This window comes from Micrasema longulum, unplaced genomic scaffold (genome assembly GCF_059751315.1).
Source record: "Micrasema longulum isolate JH-2025_06_02 unplaced genomic scaffold, ASM5975131v1 h1tg000147l, whole genome shotgun sequence".
Classification (NCBI taxonomy): Eukaryota; Metazoa; Arthropoda; class Insecta; order Trichoptera; family Brachycentridae; genus Micrasema; species Micrasema longulum.
Genome location: NW_028277353.1, coordinates 1,012,914 through 1,035,129, shown reverse-complemented (window position 1 = coordinate 1,035,129; position 22,216 = coordinate 1,012,914). Strand labels below are relative to the sequence as shown.

General features: G+C 29.5%; 1 protein-coding gene across 2 annotated transcripts in view; it reads right to left on the bottom strand.

Annotated features, from left to right (window-relative positions):
• LOC148284137 (inactive hydroxysteroid dehydrogenase-like protein 1) overlaps positions 1-22,216 on the bottom strand; it is a 64,928-nt gene that overhangs the window by 20,102 nt on the left and 22,610 nt on the right. The window lies entirely within an intron of this gene.

Below are 22,216 nucleotides of genomic sequence, written 5' to 3'. Positions count from 1 at the left end.
ACAGTACTAACCCCACGTAAATTCATGTTTTCAAAGTACCTATTGTTCGTTATCAATAAAATTCTCGCTTAAGGGCTTATTTTTAATAATTGCAAAGTATTTTAAATTATAAGGGCTTTCCAGTGTGTAAACTAATCAACGAAAAGATGTTTTATTTTTATTTGTTACCCAGCTGCAGTTTCATGTATTTTTTTTTAATTTTGTGTGCTGTTGATAATTAAAAATATAGCAAAAAGATATAAACGATTTATATAAAAAGTAACTGTTTTACGATTTTATAAGTTTTTTTTTAAAATTAATAAATAAAACAAGAAAAAATATTTCCAAACGTTTACTATTTAAGCGTTAAGTAATGACGAGTGATAATTTTTAAAAATTTAATCATAAAGTTATAATTAATTTTTTTATTAAAATAATAATTGTAAAATAGACTCAACTGTAAATTACATAGAGCTATATGTATGGGCATATATAAACAATACCTACATAACACGTAGCTGAATAAGAATTAAAGGCATTGACATCCAGGCAGATATTGTTTATGAATTTAATAAGTTGCCACCCAACACCATTTACTATGTTAGTTTTGGAATAACGAGCACAAAAATAAATAACATGTATTTATTGCATTAACATTGACATCAATTCTATTGGTTTTGCTTTTTATGGAACCTTCGATTTCGTTTTCAGTATAGAACACCAAAAATAAAATAATCGTCATTGCATACGAAATAAGCATTCCAAATAAAACGTTAATATTTGTTTTTAAATACCTTTTTATTTTAGATATAACAAAATTGTTCATTTCTACATATTAACGTAAACAATTCAAAGAAATGAAAACTTGATTTGTTAAAATATTAACATGAAATATTTAAGATTCTAATCATCGATTTTTTCTCAAACATGTATCATACCTATATTTTTACTCAAATACAGGTTGTTCTTTAAACCCTGTAACATCCGAAACCACGATGATGAGTATGAGCAAGAAGACATATTGGCACATAAAATAAATTTTTAAAACGACTAAAATCTTTAAAAAATATATATTTTAATAAAACAAATTATTGCTTACTTCTGCAGGGGAGAAACAAGGAGGGGGAGGGGGAGTCTGATACCGTCAACCGCGCGACCGCGCCCCCCTCACTTCTCCCCTGCAGAAGTAAGCAACCATTCGTTTTTATTAAATATATATTTTTTTTAAATTTTCTTCGCTCTAAATATTTTTTTAATATGCTAATATGTCTTCTTGCCCATACTGATTATCGTGGATTCGGATGTGACAGGGTTTAAAGAACACCCTGTATAACGGTACTCACTATAGTGATTTGATAGATACATTATACGCAAATATTATAATAAAATCGGAAAGAATTTGAAATGTGAAAGTTTTCACTTTGAGATATTTTTGTATTGGTTCCTGCCATACACGGGAACCTCGCACGAGAACCTAGATTCAATTACCACTGGAGTATTTCAAGCCAAATGCCTTACATGAACGCACGAATAAAAGCTTCTTGTGTAAGTACATATTAGTGGTAAGTAGTTTTAAGGGTGAGATTCTTTTTTGTATAAATATTACAGCCTCAGATTTATTTTACGTAAAATGGTGATTCCATTCTCTGTCGAAAGTTCATAATAATCCAAACACATGACTTATGCAATATTTGTTAATTATGATAAACACTTGTGAGTTTTGAACAAAACGTATTCACCTATTTACGTATTTACCTTTATCCCCTCCTCTTTTTTAAAAACTATTTCTTAAACAGCATAAAATAATTTCATAATCTAAACAGTGTATGTTTGTCCTAATAAGTGTATGTGCTTATTAAAATTATTGTCCCGATGAAGTGACGGGTACGTCTCGAAACCGGTAGACATATTTAATAACATTTAGTAAAACGTATTTACATTCAAGCATCATCTCCAGGTCAATAGTTTATTTTATGCTTGTACATTTGTTTACATATTTTTTTAATATTGTATTCTATTTTTAGCGCTATAAAATTCAAATCACAGTAGTATAAATAGGAATCCTTTTTCAAGTGTTAATATTGTTATGTAATTGTATAAAACCTCATGTTTAATATCATCTGATATAATATGATATGATTATTATTTTATTAATTGGATATTTTTATACCCCACTAGTATTCATGGCAACAGAAACCATTAGATACAACGATACAAGTAACATACACAAAAAATATGAACCTATCGGCTTTAGACTCGTTTGTGAGTAATTGTAAAAACCCAAAGCAAAATATTTTTAATTGGCATAAAAATGATTGATTGACGTTTAATTGATAATTATTCAGACCTGAAAACATAATATATTATGAGATTCAAAATAAGACATAAATAACGCAATGTCTATTATTGAAATGACAAAAAAAACATGTTTCATGAAATACACACAAGAGATTTTGCTTTAATCAAATTTAATTTGTTTGAAAAAATGTGCTCGCTAGGCACAAAGGCTACCATAGTATGAACGGAAGGTTATCATTTGAGAATTAAGTAGATGTTGGCGAACAGGAAGTGAAAGGAGAGGATGTTTAAGGCGGAAACTTGAAGGACAACGAGATTTCAATCGTATCTAAATATTTGTGTTCAAATCTCATATACTTGACTCATAGTTTACTTTACCTAGCGTAGTAAGTAAATACACCAACGTATAAATTTTATAGATGCGGTTTTATTATAATTGAATACATTTTTAGGATAAAATATTTTTTTACACACATAAGTTGAGTACATTATTTGAGACATAAGTCCCAACTCCATGGGACTAAAAGTCCTGTGTTGAGATGGGACTAGCAATTAGTTGACACAGACATGAGTATATCACCACAAATATAGGATTAGAAACATAAAAAATATATATTTTTTTAAAATACAAATATTACATATATATATATGGCACATTAATATGGTAAACAGTAAACGCAAACATTCGGAGAATCATTAAAGAGTTTCCTACTTAAATTCCTTCCACTAAGGAAAATCCAGTCCTCAACTACTTTCTTGAAAATAGTTTTTGTCCTTGAGAGCTTAATGCGCTCTTCCAAAATATTGAACACTCTCGGTGCGATAAATGAGAGATGCCTCTGAGCAAAAGTCATACGAGTTTTAGGTATGACATAAATAATTACAATATGTTTTTATAATATACAAAATGTATTGTCGTGCGGTATCTTAGGATGAGGAGGTGCGTCATTGTCTTGTCTCGATCCTCTCGTCAAGTGTCAAAAGTCTGTTTTTAGAGTAATAAATAAAAAAACACATTGTGATCCTTCAGAGCAACTCTTTAAGGAATTTAATGTTTTGGACGTTAGACTATTGTATTTATTTATTTTATTTTGTTTGGGAAATCAACAGTTCATATTTTTAGTAAACAAACAAATTTAGTGTATAAACTCAGAACTAATAACAGATTTCCATATAGTATACAAAGTTAGTAAAGAAAATATATCACATGTCAAATAAATACATACAATTTATACATTTAAAAATGTTATTTTCATGTACTCAATAATCAAAGATTTTTTAAATATTTATTTTAAGAACATTAAGTTACTGTAAATTGGGCGGGATAAGGACAAAAATGCTTAAAGAGAGGATAAGGAGGGGAGGGGAGATGTACATATTTTTTGTTATAATGTCTACTAAGTTACATAATACATTTTTAGTGTAAATTTTTAATCTGACAGAGTGATGTTTGTGTAATCTATATTTTTAAATTTTGTATTGTACATTGAAAAAGTCCTACGAAAAAAAGCATTTTTAACATACGATGTTTTACTTATTGGTACATGAAACAGGTGGTACCATTTACAAATCCTGGCTGGCACATGTATTGTTATTAAACCAAGCAGCTCTGTACAGTCAACCATTCCTGTCATAATTTTGTAAAGCAGTAGTTGGTCCGCACACACTCTGCGGTATTGTAGAGAAATGATTCCATGGAAGGTGGAGGCAGTGAGAGTAGATATATAAAAAATACCGGTTTTGTATTTAAGGTACTTTATAAATTTGTTGTATGCTAAAACAATAATAATTCATCATCTCAATAATAAAAATGAACGCGTCTTAACAGCACACAATATACCAACTCGCAGTGTGACGTCATTGAAACAAATTGTACCGCGGACGAGAACTTCTTTCGGACAGAGATCTTTTAGCTTTATGGCTCCTAGAATTTATAATAAGGTCAAAGTTATTTTATTCACCCAATACGATGTAACTAATATAAAATAAAAAAATAACCCAGTGGCTTATTAACTTAGGAAGAAAAGAAACTGAAAGCTTATTAAACTACATTGCAAGGTAAGTAATATTAATATTATCCACAACAATTTAAACACTGCAATACAAAGATAGGAAGGACAAAATGTACATATTTATATATGTATGTATGTGTATCTAAGGATGTGTATGTACATAGGCTATCAGTCATTATGGAGGAGGAGGGACGTTCATTTGGGTGTTCACTTTTTCCAGGTGATCGGTGGTCGCATGCATAACTCAGAAATTCTGATGGATGTGGGTCTGTTCGTACCTGATAACTATCTTCGACAAAGACAGCATCGATTGTTTTACCTACCGCGATGCAGAACCAACCTGCCAATGGTTATGCCGGTTGGTAGAGCAATCTTGCTACTTAATCGCATCGCCTCGGATGTTGACATATTTCACGACAGTGGGCCTTCCCTTAGGAAAGCACTTTCTAAATTTTAAGTTTTCTTTTGACATTTTGTTATATTATTTTAATAACATAACTATCTACTGTAATTTGTGATCTATTATTGTATTTACAGTGAATTGGGTCTTTTTTCTGTAATGTTCTAAATATCTGAATAAAAAAATAAATTAAATAAATAAATAAATGTGTGTTTGCATGTATGTATGAGTATATGGGTATGTGTATATGCATATATATGTGTGTATGCATATATATGTGTGTATGTATGTTTGTATGTGTATAAATGTTTATAAGGATGCACACGTGTGTGTGTATGTATATGGAGATATATAAATAAACATATACGTTAGTCTGCCTAAGCACGGGTCTTCTCCTACTAGGCATTACTTTATAACATGTATAAAAAAAATTATAAAATTAAATATGGATACTAAATATATTTGGATCCGATAAAGTATTTTTAAGAAGATTGTTTTTTTACCTTTTTGAACACGGGACCCCTTTACGAAAAAAAAAGTTCAGGTTATAAGGCCATTAAAATCTGTACCTTTGCTTTTTACTTTTACCTTACTTTTGATCGCGACCCCCCAAGCAAGGCTTTGCGACCTCCCAGGGGGTCGCGAGCACAGGTTGAAAAACACTGTTTTAGAGTAACACTGGCACCGCTATTTACAAAATGAATTATTTGTTACTTACAATTACGTACATCGTATTGAAAGATCCTATTTTATAGTGTTGTTTTTAGTAATTTTCTAAGTGCATTTTGTTAGTTAATTATTTCTTAGAATACTAATAGCATGATTTTCGTTTACAGACTAATGACAAATGTATATATTTTGTAGATAGCGAAACTATTGACAAAGTGGATGAAATGTATTATGGTATAATATTAGACTCGAAATTAACTTTGAATGCAAACTTTGAGCATATTTTAAAAAATATATATTATTTCTCTAAATATAGGAAAATTATGTTGAAATACTCATATGCAAAACTATGATTACTCCACATTCTACTTGACTCCTCTACAGTATTATGTTTAGCCAATGGCAGAAATGTAAATAAATTAGAAGTACTGAGAAAAGAGCAATGCAAATAATGTTAAAGAAAGATAGATATAAAAAATTAGTAAAAATGCGAGAAGAACTCAATTGGATACCAATAAAAATGAGACTAATATAAAATATGCTTGTGTTGATATTTAATTTTTTTGGTAATCGAATGCCCAAGTACTTCATTAATTAGTGTTAAATAAAAAATGCATAAATGTTTTACTAAAAATAAGGAAATAATAAGGCTGCCACTTACATATTTAAAAAAAAACAGAATCCCGAAATTGCATATGTATAAAGGTTTAAAAGAAATGCCTGAATGTATAAATAATGAAAAGAGTTTAAATGAAAAAAATATAAGTTATGTTTGCTGTACGATGATGTAAATAGATTTGTAATTAAAGTAAGTGTAAAAAATATTAGTTAAGATACTTAAAGAAGAAGAAAAAAAGCAACTTAAAATATTGTTCCATTTTATATCATTTATATTACTATCATTATGAAATAAAAAACATTACAACACTTATCGCAAAAGTGAAAACTGATCCCAAAAAATCGAACGTGGAAAGCGGTTCACCTTCATTTAAGAATAAATAAGATGGATGCTTGTGACATTTTTATCGCTCATTGTTTCGAATAAAATATTCACTTTTGTTAAAAAACCGATTATTCAATTTATAATAAACATTATTGACTTAATATCTTACTATCAGAAACATTAAATTGTGATCCTTTTTTGGATGTTTTAATTTTTTTACTTGTCACGGATCAGAGATCTGAGGTTCGAACCCCACTACATCCCAACTTAATTTCCATTTTCTAATAGTGAATTATTTACAATTCGTTGAAAATGCCCACCATAATTGAAATATTTGGGTAGATCACAAGAACTCACTTATAAGGGAAAGATGAATCTCACCCACATGATAAAGATTTCAGCTCTTTTACTTCACAAAAGTCAACAGATGGAAGAGTTGAGAAAATGTGGATGTTCATACATAGGCAGAATAGTGAATGTTACACAGTGTGTAAAGTGGCCACTTAAACCAGCCAATGACAGGTCATAAGCCCTATAAATGCCTAGACTCTCATTTTCCCTTTTCTAAAACGTATTCCCTCTCTGTCGCAACAAATGTAGATTTTAATTTGTATTATTGAAACCTTATACAGCGCATCCCAGATTCTAATTAATTGAGGTTCAAAGAGCCGATTAATTATGGCACGTAGGGCCGATTTAATAAGGCCAAGAGGAAATATTTATTAAGGCCCGTAAGGTCGACTTAATTATCAAGCCTGAGACATCCCCGTTAAGGCCCGTTTCAAATGAAGCCCGAAGTGCCGAATTCACTAGCATACAGGCACCAACAGCTGACTGCTTTTATTTTTAATTACAGATTCGTAACTATTCAATGTTAATCCCTTTAGCCGAACTTTTTGTGAAGATATTTGAATATATCTGAAAATTTTGTGTGGTTTTGGTTGTTGTTTTAAGTTACAGATTATTATTTATTGCATTTAAATTGCACCGAACAAAAAAAAAAAAATATGAGGCCCTAGGGGCGATATTTCTAGGTGCCCGAGGCTCGAAGGGCCGATGAAACGTGACCAGGAGAGACGATTACATAAGGCCGATTACGTAAGACCGAATTTTCCATCGTGTAAAACCACGCGCCACGTGGAAAAAACGGTGCGAACCTGCTTACAATATATAAATCTAGTTTTAAGATCAACAATTCTATACTTGGTATTCTAAATATTTTTGAATAATAAACAACTTAGTGGTGAAAAGCCTTTAAACTACATTATACTGCGTATACCTATGAACATAATATATGCATGTTTAGACATTTTTTCCTCGTTTGTCAAGTACCTACAAATACGAAACTTGCTTTCCGAGCAGTTATACATTTAAGAATATTTCGAGCATATCCAAACCTTCATAGACAGGAACTGGTTTGAACCCACTAGATAACAAAAAAAAGCCAGTTAAATTGGTCTGGGTGTTGTAGTGTATTTTTTATTACCTCCTTTCATATCCCCTCTATCCCACCTGCTGACAATCCTCTAAATAGAGGGTTATTTCTTTTTTTTAAAGTTCAAGTATCGAGTTAAATTTTTTGTATTTATTTTTAATTAAGAAGGTAAACATGAAGAGAAAAATATAAAATGAAAAATAATGAAACTCCCTAACCCGCGAAACCGGCTGGTCAGCAAATATCTATGTTCAAACATATTCATAGTAAGCCAAATGGAGAATGTTTCACGGTGTAAAAAGTGATAACTTAAGCTACCCAATGACAGGCCATGCTCTTTTCTGATCGTGGACTTTTATATTTCTTTCTCAAAGAAGTTTCTGCATCTCTTACAATACATTAATTTATTATTTGACTGTCAATACGTGGGAGTAGGGATGTAACTTCCAAGATTTAATCTAAATTTTCTATACTTTTAATGTGTTTCGTAAAATTGGATATTATTTTTTACATAACTTTTATATGTAAGTACATTTAAAAATTAATTATATATATTTTCTACCTTTACCTATTCATACCTTTCTATGTTCAAACCTACAAATTGATAATACAGTTATGTGTGTAAAATAGAACCAGAATCCTGGACGAGTGCTTTCGACTCGATGGCTACTCTCAGATAAAAATCCAGAAAAAAAAAACGAGTGGAGATAAGTCCGTTTGCTAACTATGCTTGAGGTTCCGGGTTCTGTGCCCGGGAAGGTCAACATGAAATATTGATTAAAAAGGTGGCCCAGCACTACATTTTACATTTCTGAACTGACACCTAAAGCGTAAAGCTGATCACTTCACCTTCATGAAAAAGATAATCGATAAACTCCGCGTTGGTTTACCAATGTAGTGCTCTATGCGCCATAGGGTGCGGACAGGGGTATGATGACATATTCATTGGCATGTAAAAATTTCACCAAATAATTTGAAAAATACATTGTAAAATACGAATACAAGGAGAAAAACACTCGAACAATAGGCAAATATCACATAGGTACAACAAATACCGATAAAAATATATTAATTGGATTTAGAATGATATTAATTAATTGTATTTTCAAAATCAGTATGGATATTTTGGAGAAATGTTTTCATACATAAATGTAAAAAAGAAATTCAATATAAATACGTTCACAGAAAAACGCGACGTGTTTGGCCTTGGTTGTCGTGACGTCAAGGTTCACGAAATTGTTCTACACAAGATTCAATGGCAGGAACAAATAAACATGAATCGTGACGTATTAGGGGCGTGGCCAATGGAGTCACCGTTTTTGCGGGAATTCAAAATTACAAATTTAAAAGTACTTTTTATGCTACTAATAATTAGCAAAAAATATTTTTTTTACTGGACAGTATTTCGTGGACCTTTATTACTTTAATATAAAAAAACGTAATATTTCCAAATTAATGCATATTGCACTTTCCTGTGACTTTCTTAAAATCTGTGTTAAAGATAAATAAAAAATAAATAAATACATTTAAGAAAGAAAAAACAATTATATTTCTAGTACGTCGGGACGTTGATATGAAAAGATTCGTGTAAGTGTTCATTGTTAATAAGGATAATAAAAATAAAACATAATATCCTTATGACGTGATAAAATTTACATACTCGGTACGATCGTCGCAAAGTTGTTTACAGAAGTGCTAAAGTCTAATAGCAAAACCGGGCCAAGAGCAGCAAGAATGGATAACTGAGAATGTTATTATTTATAATAGTAGGTAATGATTGGAAAGCAAGTGGATCGCGTAAATAGCAGACAAAGGAAATCAGAAACAAACGCCAGCGTTACGCAATGCGTTCAAAGTGTGTATGAAGTGTGAAGGAGTAATCAGTTGCTTTTCCCACTAGCCCTGGCATTGAATACGTCACCTGCTCACTGCCCTCTGCTCAGACAGCCGTGGAAACACGATTACCGTACAATAGTCTACTAACGTACATAAGGTATATTACCTGCGTACAATCAGTACTAACATCAATTATAACGAGCTTCCACTATGAATTTTCGACAACAAACTAGATTGTTTAACTTACAATCCATAGAATAAGGAAAAGTCCAGAAACCGCATACACGCATCAAATCAAAGACAACTAAACTATTCGTAAATTAGTAGTTTTACGTTTGTTCCTTTGTAGACGTCGCTAAGTACGCAACTCACGATTTGAATTCAACTATACCGTGTTGCGTCGTTTCCAAATGTAGAAAAACTGCTGGGATAAAAAAAAACAGGATGGGATCACATTTCATGTGTAATTAGCAAACTCACAAATCATAATACTTAAGAATTTAATTATTTTGCCATCTGTCAGATTGTCAAAAAAAACAAAATAGAATTTTTTTTAGTGTTGCCAAGGTAGTCATTTTTTTACGGTACTTTGCTCATCTAATGAGAGAACTAACGAAATTGGACCTCTCAGATTAAACGACACCGTGGCGGACATTTGACCGACAAAATAATGGTATTACATATTATTTAACATGACATAAAAATATCCGCCTTATGTAAAATAACATTTCTTTTATTTTTTAAGTTTAACGTTAAATTACTCTTATTAAATAACCCTTTACTTATATACTCTGTTGTGTCAATCAATGTTTCCGCGTTTACAATAACATTTAAAGAAATCATCAAATTACTTTTTTTTTTTAAATATAATTATCTTATATTTGTGTTATAATAATATTGTTCGTGATCTGGCAACATTACGCGGAGACGGAGAGAAAGACGGCAAAGTGGGGGGTTTTCGGACACAGTCTATTGTATTTAAATATGATTTTACTTCTGGACTATTCTTAATTCTATGTTAAAATCACTGCTTTCGACAAACTTTCTCGCTATGAGTTTGTTTTAGTGCAGTGTGCGATATGTGAAAGCAAGCTCTAAATGTTTACATTGTGGTTTGCATTTTATCTATGGTATTTACGGTAAAAGGGGCGTAATATCTAAATAATTACATATATATAAACGAATTAATTTTTGATTAAAATTAAATTTTAAATCCCTGTATACCATTTGTCTTGGTGTTTTAAACAAACTATTAACATATTTATGTTTATAATTACTGTTTTCGAGAAGGTGAAATAATTGGTATAAATCTAGCCTACATCAATAAATCAATTTTTTTAAACAAATCAGACTATCAGACTTATTACTTTAAATTACTTGTAATTACAAAATTACGTCAGCAGTTGCTGCTATAAAAATTATTCATTATATTTTTTTGTATCTTGTAAATAAATGAATCGTTATCCATTTGTCAATATGAAAAACCAAGGCGTACTACTTCAGTTTTTTGAAGAAGATACGAGTACCTATGAATAATATATAGATACACATCGTTTTTTCCGTTGATAAATTCGTTATGTACCTACATCCTACTTATATAAAATAAATAAGTAAATCCAACGATAACACATTAGTCAGCGTAATACTTGACCATGGATGATTAAATTATTTTTAATTTATTTCAATATAACGAACATCCGTGTATAGATTTTTACACTTGCCAGAGTTGGCAAAAATATTATTATATACTTCAATAATACTGGTTTAAAAAACCTTGAGTAATAATAAAGGATATTGTTTAACCATAAAAAAACAAAAAAACGCGAATCACTCTTAAGTGAGATGCCAAATTAAAAATATAGTAGGTATCTACCAAGCAAGTGTATAGCGAGTATACTAAGCTAAAAAAAAACAATTTAGCTCTTTTTACATTTCATGCTCCATTTTTGTGTTAAAATTAATTTTTAAATAAGCATTTCATTAATTTATTAAATATTTTTTCGTTTCTAGAAATTGGTGATTGATTGATTTAAAATGGATCATCTCAAACTTCCTCTTTTTAAAATAAATGGCACAGAAATTCCATTCATGATTTCAGTCAAAAACTTAGGTATTATCATTCATATCAATACGGATTTTCTGGCGAGCTGGGGCAGGCATGGTTCGTTCCTGGTTATCCTAGAAACTATGTCTCTGTAATCAACCAATGTATGTATGTTTTTAATAAAAAAGAATACGCATTTAGGGTGGCACGATCGGTAAACGAAGTTAGTCGTAAACTTAATTGCAGTTTGCACTCACTAAAAAATTGCAAACTTTCTTGCCAATTAATGTTAAGCAAACATTAGTCCATCAGAGCTTACTTCTTCCACTCCTTGATTATGCAGATGTATGTTATCTAGGTGCTAATTCTGAAATGCTTCATAGTTATAACGATTGCAGAATGTTTGATGCCTTATGTCTTCAATCTTCGCAAATTCGACCACATAACCGAATATCGCACGCAACAACACTGGCTCAGTATCAGGCATAGAAGAAACATTTACATTCTATCACTTCTTCACAATATTTTGAAAAGAGCTTTTCCAACGTCTATCACATCATGGGCTATCTCTTCGTTCTAATAACGAGAGAACCCATTCAATACCCATTCACCGCTCTAATTATTTTGCCTTCTCTTTCACAGTAGATGCTCGATTATGGAATAATCTACCCACTAATTACAGAGACGCCCCTTTTTTTACATTTAAATCACGTATGAAATGTCATTTCCTGAATATTTGAGTTTTTCCTTTCTCCTCCCTCTTTTCTTTCATCTTTACCATCTCCTCTCTCATAGTATAGTGTAAATTATTTTTATTTCTTAAAAAAACATATATGTTTATCAATCAGAATCTAGTGGCTAGTGTTGCGGACTCACGGATCAGAAGTCCAAGGTTTGAACCCCGCACTACCCAAACTTAAATACTATTTTCTAATAGTAAGTTATTTACAACTCATTGACAATGGCCCCAAAATTGAAATATTTTGGTAAATCATTAAAACTAAAATATTACTTTCTTTAGCAAAAAAATAATTTTATTGAAAAATGAAAATAGTATAGTAGACCTACAATATATGTTCATATACCACTGTTTTTCTTATATTGAACGGTTTGAATAGGTAGGAAAAAATGGCCTTAAGGCAATATGCCCGCCCGCAGGCATATGTATTTATTTATTTTCTTTTATTCAGGAAACATAAGTACGGTTACATAGTTTTATATTTTACACAGTTAGACTTAACTCTAATGGACCAGTGAAGTTTCCATATTATATAATAATTATATTATATTAGGTTATCAATGAAAGTACAAAAAAGGGAAGGAAAAAAAACATAAATGGATGTTGTTTGAAAATTAAAATTAAAGTAAAAAATGTTATTTAAAAGTTTGTAGTTAGTGGAAATAATATTAAAAATGATCTTTTTTTTTGTTAAAGTAATTAAAAGGTAAGAATTAAAATAAAGAGTGAAAAACATAATCAGATATAAAAATAAAAAAAAACATTTTCAAAAAGGAAAAACATAAATATACACATACATATTTTATAGGATTCAAAGAAACGATGAGAAGAATCTTTAAATGAAATAATATAATAATAAATATATAATGATACAATATGTATTTAATTAAAGTGTCTAAATTGATAAAACTATTATTGAAATAAAAAAATATGTACTTCATATAACTAGTAAATTATATCAAAATAAATGTACTCATTTAACCCGACCTCAAACCTGAAATGGTTTTCCTTGCAACATGGATGAAAATTATTTTTAAAAGCATATTATACTGAATAAAATAAAATTTAATTGAGCCCAAACGCAAATATATAAACCTACCTATTACCTAAGCATATAACTAGATAGGTACTAGTTTAAATATATCTAATATATTTGATTCGATGAAATAATATATAGTACATGGTAAGTCAAGAAATTATTGTATACTAGCAGGGTAGCAGGTTTACGAATCATCATGTTCGCAAGATAACATATTGGAAAAGGTATCATCATTTATTTATTTGATGATTCTTAGATTATTTTACTAAACTATTTTGTCATAAATGTAAGTTTCCAATTTATGAATAAAGCGAACATGACAAATAGTGTAAAATAAGGGAACCATTATCGTATTAGATTTTTATTCAACAGAATAATAGTCAACTCACGATTTCGTTGATGCAGTATAACAGTAACCAGAGGTATGTTATTTAGTCTTCAATACTCTTCCATCGCGCTAAATGTGTGTCCTTGTTACCAAATATTGTGATTCTCAAGGCTTAACAATGGGTAATTAATGCCATATCTTCATAAAAACTAAACATCGCGTATTCGATACACGTATAAATATTTCAATAATATAAAAAGTATTTTTTTAATATATAAATTTATTTATTTAATTGTTACATATTTATTACGGCAATTTACATTTCATTATTTAAACAATAGATTGATTGAGTAGTAAAAGTACAAATACATATTTTTTGTTTTTGCTGGTGAGTTACCTAAACTGCCTAACTCGGGATAGCTTCCCCGTTTAAAGGCAGTAAATAATGTATTTTTTAAAGTATTTTTTGTCATAAATATCATTTTTCTAAATAAAACATTTTTACCCATTTTGATAGGTTTTCAAACTTAAAGTTAAGACATAGTACAATTCAAATTATTTATAAATAAAATACACGTTTATACTGTAATGTGTCCATGTGTCCTAATTCCAGATTTATTTATTTTTTTTAATGTACACAAATAAACAATAAATATGCCACAAATATCTAAATCCTATGTCATTTACATTAAAACTAGAAATCAATTTCTCTATCTATTTACATACGAGTACATCCTTTAAAAATAAATTAACCAATAAACCTAGTATTAAACTGTCTGCTTCCCCGTTTTAGGAGAGTAAATATATTTTTATTTCCATTAAATAAAATATAAAAAAAATATTTACAATTTTATTATTATTATTAGATCACATATATGCCCATGTGTGCCCTACTTCCAGATTAAAAAATAAATTATAAATATATTACTAATACCTAAATCCTAAGTCATTACAAGACTAGAAATCAGCTTATGTCCTTTTACATCGGACAACAATTTCTCTCTCTCCGATAAAAAACAAAACTACATAAGAAATTATTTACATTAGTAACTTTATCGTTATAATATATAAAATAAGAACCGAATTTGAAAGGCGCCGTGGCGCTGTTGGTTTGACGGCCAATTGTGAAACTGGCGACGCGGGTCCGATTCCCGCCAGTAACAAAAAAGTCCAACAAAGATTTTTTCTCAATCAGGAAGTTCAATGGTCTTTTTGTTTGTGAATAGAAGTTTTGTATTTCTGAAATAACTCCGCGTGTGACGTTAGAGGTTCTCTTTCGCTTATTCTCGATCAATTCTGCCCATTGGTCCGTTGACGGTAAGCTTGATTTGCAGGTATTAATTTGCAGTGAATCCAGACTTAAATACCTCTAGAATAATTTAAGACGTGAGTGTATGAAGGCGTTATGTTGTGATTTTTAAATAATTGTATTTTTTTAATGGATTTTTTTGTATTTTTTTATTAATCTATAATTTGATGATCACATACAATGATAGATGTTTTTTTTTCAATTACGGACTACTTTTATATATTTAGTCAATCTTGTACGACTATTTAGTAATTTTAAGTTATATACTTTCGGATATTTATTTATTTACGAGTACTTAAAAGCCTTTTATTACACATTATTTAAGACATAAGTCTGAACTCCATGGGTCTGTGTTGAGTTGGGACGATCAATTAGTTGACACAGACACAAAAGTATATCATCACAGATATTATAATATGATCAGAAACACAACCATAATAATAACAATAAAAAACAAATATATAAATGACAAAAAACGAAAAAAAAATACTACTAATTAAAATAGAATGCTGTTTTTACTCGGGTTCAAAAAATTTGTATGAAAATTACTTTGAACGATATATTATATATTATATATTATGTACACCTTTTTCACACAAAGCCAACTGTACCGTAAAAAGGGAGCAGAAAACCTATTTTGACAGTATATAAAGGTTTTATGTTACCAATAATTACACTTGTGTTCAAAATGTCAACTCCAGGGCCCCGATTACAATGGAAAGTTAACATTTATCTTAAATTTTATCCACAAAGTAAAACTAAGTTTTCTGTGTAAAAAATAGAACATGTTTATTTTTTTTTTCTAAACATGTTCAAATACCGGTTACCGACGAAGATACTTTAAATTTTCGCACAAATATACTCTCTTTCGTACATAAATATCGATATTAGTTTATACCGTTTCAGTATATACCGATGAATATTACCGTTCATAATCGCGGCCCAGATCACTTTTGCACAAAAAACTGAAATAATCAACTTCTGAAAATAGTGTCGATCACATAAACGGCATTTCTCAATTTGCAGAAAACACCCACAGCACTAGAAAACTCTAACGGTACTTAGAAAATCATTAACACTGGTCAAATACATAATAAGATTTTTAACTGTTGTGTAGATTTTATTGTTCACGCTTTTTACAAAGGTGCTATTATCTCAGTTTCACTTTTCTATGGCTGGCTGCTTTCTGCATAACTACGTTCAATTATAGGTTACCAACGAAGATGCTTTTAATGTTCATGCAACTCATAATTCTCATTTACGAACAAAAATATCGGTTATTTCTTTATAGACAGTCAAAGATAGCTCCCATTGTTAACTTCCCATTGTAATCGGGGCCCAGATATCTCTGCTTTTTGTTTTTGTCGCATGTATAAATAAATACAGATTATTGCAACATTCTCCTGATTTTCCTCAAGAATATCGTCTTCAACAGTCCAACAGAGTCTGCGCCTGCGGTACTATTGCAACCTTCATTCTAATTACTTAATTTCATTTAAGTTTTCAATTTAAGTGCCGTAATACGGCGTTTAATCTTCTGGGTGTCACGTGTTTTTACTCTCTCGCAAATATCTGTGTGACTTCTAAGCCATTATAGCGTGTAAGAATTAGTGACCGGTAAATAATTAATAATTATTACCTAGCAGTTATAAAGTATGTTTTTAGATGACTAATATAACTGTTGACAAATTGAAATAACATTTGTGAATGAAATCGGTAAGTTGAAAACAAACAAATCTCTACGCCATTTTCCTTAAGGGACAGACAGCCCCCCTATGCATTGATAAGTTGAAATTAAATTATTGAAAAAAAAAACTTAACGAGAAAGGTGTTATTAAAAACATTGTATAATGCACATGTTCATTATGAAACTAAAACAAAGTTAAACATACAGCATTTTACAGTAATATTTTAACATAATAAAAAAAGAAAAATAACTTTCATGTTTTAATTTGAGATGACTATTATGACCCAGCGGAAACGTCGTGGAACTCCGAATCATGAGGTCGTAGGTTCAAACCCGGCTCTACGTTTCTCATTTTTTGATGCGGTTTTTAAAATTAAACATCTCTCATCTTTCTCTTTCCGCACCTAGTGGTGCACAGAGCTGTGCATTGGTACATTAATCGCAGCGTCTCCTGATCATTTTTGTTACATGAAGGTTAGATGATCAGTCTTACGCTTCAGGTACCAGTCTAGGGACTATGAAATATTCTAGTGTGAAAACACCTTTGTAAGTTAATATTTCAAATCAACCATGTCGGATATCGAACCTGAGACCTATCGCATTGTGTTCAAACACGCCGACCATTACACCACGAGGCCGACATTTAAATTACTCTAATACTATTTTATTAAAATTAAAATTACTCTAATATTTAATAAGTAATATTTTTTTTAATACATGAGTTCTTGAGAACATTAATTTAATTTCAATTTTAGATTCAATATCTCAACTTTGCTACACTCCGTTATTATTATTAATGTTTAATCAATTATCTGTACTGTTTTTCTTGACATGTATAAACTTCCATTATGTAATTTGTATATTGATGTGTCATGGTATTTATAAATGTATTGATTTTAGCATAGTCCCGGAATTTTCTAAAAAGTCGGGACATAAAAAATAATTGTCTTACAACAAAAGTGTGTATTGTAAGCATTAAATTAAAAACAAATAAAATAGTAAATGAATAAAATAATAACTAGGTATATATATGTAATTTATTGCAATTCAAACTTGAAGTAACCTACATTAAATTTGAAGGGGGGTATAATGATATTTCTTAGTTTTGTAAACATTAATCTGCATAATGAATGATGCGTTTACTATTTTATTGTACGGGTGTAATATATTATTACTATCCAAATAATGTACGCGTTTCGAAATTCAAATATCTTACGAGACCACGAAGAAGTTAACAGTGACGTCAAACGTCCAAATTTACAATAATTTCTGAAGCTATCCCGAACTACTTATATTAAATGTCACGATAAACCGTAGTTTATAGAATATTTATATTTATGCATCTAGTGGTACTATTTTTTTATAATGGAAATTATTTTCCCTCTTATCTTCATTACTTTATGACTCGAAATATCGGACAGGTCTGACAGTTTTAATACGAATTTTCAGTCGATTTAAAAGAAAACCATTAAGATTTCTTTTAAATCGCTCGCGTGGCACATTATTTATTAAATGATTTCGTTACCTAATCTTAAAACTTAAGTGTTTTCACATTATTCAAACGTAAAATAAGACATTCCAGTTACAGAATTTCGATAATTGAAGAAAACCTAAAGAGTACCTATAAATTTTGAAAATTAAAAAAAATATTTTTTCAAAATAAAACCAGTAATTTTTAAGGAATTTGAATGATAAAGGTGATAAACACAATATTGGTATCTATTTGATGTCACGTCACAAAATATTTTATTTGTGTGGTATTTAAAAAAAAAGTGAATACGCAAATATTGCGATGAATATTTAAAATCGCAATGAAAAATATGGTGATGTTTTATAAGTAACAAAGATTTGAAAATGTCTGCATAGACTTCTCAATAAAGTTTCTTCATTTTCATTGTAATCTATTTCCATTTTCTGATGTTTATAAAACTAGATATATATAAATGATATACATATAAATATAAATAGAACGGACGCAGCAAACTCCGGTGACAACTGTCATCAAGCGGAGGCGATACGGTTGGCAAGGCATCAGGTTCTCGACGTCCTGGACGTCCACTGCTGACTGTTCGTCGGCAGTCTATATCAGAACTACGGGACGCAAACCTGACTTGGGAGGATGCACAGGAGCTGGCAGCCGACAGAGTTGCTTGGAGGATCTTTGTGGACACCATATGCTCGAACTAGGGAGCGGACATGGAATAATGAAAATAATGTTTATGGAAACACGTTTTCAGTGACTCATGTTAAAAATGTAATGTGATTTGCTAAGTATTTTCAATTACCACTTTTAAATTCGTTGAATTTCTTAATGGCGAATCACGAGAGGAATAATAATTAAAGTAATCGGTGAAATTCTAAGTAAATTTGTAAAACCCATTGATAAATAGCAATTAGTTATTGGTTATTAAAATCCACATTCATTTAACGTAACCGTAACAAGTTCTTGCAGAGTGATAAATCGAGTCTCAAAATGGATTCCAGTGAAATATCTGTTGGAAAATTCCACATAACCGTTGTGACATTTTATAGGAATACATTTGAAAATCATTTCCATCACTTGATAAAATTTGGGAAGTGGGATGTTCTAAATCAAAGCGTGAAAATTATGGATTGTGTAATATTATGAAATATATAAAAATAATATTAACGATAGTAAATTTTCCACTAACATTCCTCAGTTGCATTAAATTATTTATTTATTTATATATATCAACGGATCAAAGAACCTTTTACAATAAAAAGTTTTACAGAAATAATCACAGCAGTGAACAAATCATTATGTAATATATAATATGAAATATAACTATATAATTCAACTAAATAATTAAAAATACACAAATCAGTATTTTTTCATTTTTTTTAAACTGCAAAAAAGTAAAAAAGAAACATACAAATATAAGATGACAAATAAAAGATAACAAATTGAAGTGAGAAAACCTTATGTTCTAAATATAAATATAGCATATTAAAATTTAGAATAAAAACATAAACATAAAGTGACTAGTATTTAGCTAGGTTATAATAAAAAAGAAAAATAATGCTTCAATAAGATTTTATAAATAATACGTTTTTTGGATCAATGTCAAAGCTTAAATAATCTTAATAACACCTTTATTTTATCAGTTGGTTGAAAGAAGTTGGAATTTGGCAATAAATCCACAAATGTATAATTTATATATAAAAAAATAAACAATAATACTTATCCAAAAAAAACAAAGTTAAATTTAATAATATACTTTTAAGTAAATTCATTCCTTTTCTAAAAAATAACGAGTGAGATTACATTGAATTTTATATGCGCAAATAACACGATATCGCCGTATATTCAAATTTATCATTTAAACCAGGAATTTAGAGATCGTAAATCTTGTGAATGGCTAGACTTTCTTTCTTCTTCTTATGTTTGTATATAAAAATGTTATTGTTTTAATTGGTCAATTGTAGCAAGCAGCTAAATGAATACGAGTAGATACAAATATAACAAAATTTCAAGCAATATGCTGATGCAAGTTTTCAACAAAACAATGTACATAGGTACAAGCGCGATTGTAAGGAAGTAGAAAAGTTGAAATTCGTTACTAAAATATTTTGAAAAAATACGACTAACTGCGTGCGCCTTTATCAAAAAGAAAACGATGAATTAATAATGTGTGTTAATAGTGACAATACTTAGTAATAAAAGAAAGCGATAAATTTTACACTTTTAAAAAATCTAGTGGACAATCGATTTATGTCAGCGGAAAATTCTATTTGTAATGTTGTGATTTCAAAGTGGAGAATACGTTTGGCAAAAAATAATACGTAATTATTTATAACTTTCAAGTTTGTTAGTGAAAATTCCTGATTGAAGTTCATTGTAATTTATTTAAAAACTAAAAGACTAGTGATACTTTAATCCAATTTGTAGGTTAAAGAATCACTCGTTACTTATTTCTTGACAAATTATTTATTTATGCTTTATTAAGTTAGTTCATAACATTTTAAGATCTTATTGTATATATTATACTATTAAATATAAAATTTTTAAAAATAAATAGTTTAAGTTGATTTTTAATGTGATGTTTTGTGTAAATCCAAATGATGTGGAGATGCTGGATTGCTCTTCCTAAGGAGATATTAAGACCTCCAAGTTTTCCATTTCTTTTATTTCTTTACTCGCACAATTTTAACTCTTAGAAGAAGTTTCTCCAAAATCCCTCTAGAGACGGTGCTGTAATCTCGTGTTACGTTTAGCAAAAGAGGACATGTTTTTAAATGCAAATAATATTTAAATCCATATAAAAGGTTTAAGTAAACCTGAAACTAGAAGCTGGGCTGTCATGGATGAAATATCCCAATACAAATAATACTTCTGACAATTACAAAAGCTTTTAATACGAGAACGCTAAACTCTTGAGCAAAGTAAATACTGTAGGTGGCTCTTAGTATCAGACATAAAACATCGTGTTTGGTAGGTCAATATTGTGAACGAACAAATATGGATACCTGCTAATTTGTCAAAAAATATATTATTAGTCAGAAGAATAATGAACCGAAAAAAAAATCAAATGACCGTGGTATTCTTTTTCGGAATTCAAATTTGTAAAAACAGTACGAGAAAATTATTTGGATATTACTAATCCACTAATAAAACACAAGAAAAAAAAAAAAACACCATTTGTAAAAAAAATGCAGATGATTTTAAATAACGCTAATGATTTTTTTTACAAATATTTATAACTTATTTAAATATAATATAATATATAATATAATATCCTAGATTTAAAGTATATTAAGTATTGCGGTATTTATTGATTGATTTGGTGTTTATTTTGTAGAACTCCATAAAACACTGATTTAAGTCTACTAAACACTTTATTTTATTTTTACAAAAATAAATTATTTTTTTTGTTTTTATATTTTGGCATTCGTTTGAAAATATCCTACAAGGCGAAACAATTGTCACGAAATTTTTGATTTTATATTTGTAAAAAATAAAATAAAATGTTCAGTAGACTCAAATCAGTGTTTGATTTCTTATATTATAAGTTTAAAATTACAGTATTTTGCGGACGGTAAGACGAACCTCAAAATTTATCTTTCAGTTTTTATTTAAAAAAATGTTTTGGACGACAGCACCCTAATTTTTGGTTCATTTTTTAGAGTAAAAAATTGCGTCTTATGGTCCAAAAAATACGGTACATAATGGTATGGGAATTTTTTCAAAGCAATATTCTGTAAATACTGATTGTATAGGTAAAAAGCTACCTATACTATTACAAACCATCTTAAAATAAATTAAATAATACAACATATTGTGAACATTGAACCGGAGATACATTTGCGCTTATTAAGTAAAAATATTCAAAACGAAATATACTGAACAAGGTGGAATTTTTTGTGCTATTTGTCGTAATTGTATTATTTAAAAAACAGTATCTTAGGTTTCACGAAAACCATCATTTTTTAAAATAAATCAAAAGTGAAGATAAAACATACCCGACACAAAGTGTCAC